The sequence below is a fragment of the Globicephala melas genome, chromosome 11 (assembly GCF_963455315.2).
Source record: "Globicephala melas chromosome 11, mGloMel1.2, whole genome shotgun sequence".
Lineage (NCBI taxonomy): Eukaryota > Metazoa > Chordata > Mammalia > Artiodactyla > Delphinidae > Globicephala > Globicephala melas.
This window is the reverse complement of record NC_083324.2, coordinates 1,961,763-1,963,578: the sequence shown is the minus strand read 5'-3', so window position 1 is coordinate 1,963,578 and position 1,816 is coordinate 1,961,763.

The window sequence follows — 1,816 nt, the reverse complement described above, 5'->3', positions numbered from 1 at the left end:
CCCCGGCCCGCCCCGGCCCGCCCCGGCCAGCCCGGCCGGCCAGACCCCGCGGCCGCGGCCCCGCCCCGAACTCGCCTGGCCCGGCCCTCCGCGCCGCGCCAGGCCAGTCCGGCCCTCAGGGCAGCGCTGGGCACCGCCCCTGGCCCGCCCCCGGCCGTACTCTTCCAGCGCTGTTCTCGGTCCCGCCCCCAGGCCTCTGGGCCCTCGGCACTGCCTCTGGCCCGCCTCCAATGAGACTCCGCCCTCAGACTTGACCCAATCAGAATCCACCTTCAGACCCGCCCCGGCCAGACTCCGCCCCCAGTTCTGCTTCCGACCCCGTCCCCATCCTGACTGCGCCCTCAGGGCTGCCCTCAGCCCGTTAACACTCCTCGGCTCCGCCCTTAAGCCCGCCCACAGCACCGACCCCCGTACCCGCCACGCCCCCCACCGCCAATTTATCCTCTGCCTCCGCCTCCTCCTCCTCCCCCCCACTCCCGCCCCTCCCGCTCACCTAGGACTAGCCAGCTGCCTGGCCTCTCCTACCAACCTGGGTTCTCCTACCTGGTCTCTCCCAGACCCACAGAAAGGAGTGGGCTCGAGGGAAGGGTAGCCTGTTAACCCAGCCGTTGGGCCCAGAATGGCCTCCTTTAGAATGGATCTCTGGGGAAGGGAGACCACTGGGTCACCTCGGTGCTCACACCAAAGGGGCTGCAGAATCCGTCTAACAGAGGATGGGAGAGGCGGTAGCATTTTTCCTGTACTGAAGAAGGGAAAGGTCTGGCGCACACTACAAGGAGGAAAAGAGAAGGCTTCCATGAGGCCCAAAACTAAGCTGGCGCCAGAACTGGGGAGGAGGCCAGAATCCTTGTGGGGCTGTGTGCTCAAGGTGGCCCCCCCAGGATTCTGGGAGAGTGGAATTAGGGAGCCCCGTTTGGTGGGAGGCCAGGTTTGGGGGATTCCAAAGCCCAAAAGGCAGCCTAGCAGTGGTGGAAGCAGCTGCCCAACCGTCTCAGGATGGGCTGGCTCAGTTGGGGATTTGAGTCCAGTTGGGGGAACTGACCCACCTGATAAGACTGACCTGAGCTGAGGAACAAGGGTGGTTCATGGAGAGTTCTGTGTTAGGGCAGACCCGTTCCCCACATGGCCTGGTGAACCAGGCCTCCTCGGAGAAGTGAGACCCAAATGTCTCTCAGGAGCTTAAAATAGATCACATAGGACCTATTCCCCAAAGTCTCCCCAGTTACCCAGATGGAAGGGAATTGAGGACACCCCTGCCCTCTTCAGACAGTACCCTTACAAAGGGGCCGCAGAACTTCAATTCCGTGTAATTTTAAAGTTCGATTAACGCCTGCTATGGGTCAGGTACTGTTCTGAGGCCTTGGAATCCATCAGTGAACAAAGCAGAGAAAAACCCATATCCTCCCCAGTAAAAAAGGGAAGACGGCCTTCCTGTAGCTTAAGGAGACCACAGAAAGCAAGTTCACCAGGACTAGGACCCCCAAGGACCCTGACCAGCTTTACTGGCCAAGTGGGGAAGACACTGGACCAGTAGGCAAACGCAGACCCACGGGGATGGGGGAAGAGTTACTGATCTCCATTCCCATGAGAAATACCCAACAGCACCAGACAGGAGCTCCCCAAGTGCCAGGGAAAGCAGGTGTGGGAGCCCAGCTTTGTTACATCACGTTGGAGCCAAGGACATAGCCTCCATCCAAGGCAGAAGTAGGCTGAAGGACATGGGATGGAAGGCGTCCCCCTGCTGGGCTGGCTCTGGGAAGCGGGGACACGTCAAAGCCCAGGACCCCAGAAAACAACGTCTGCCCCAGTGGCTACC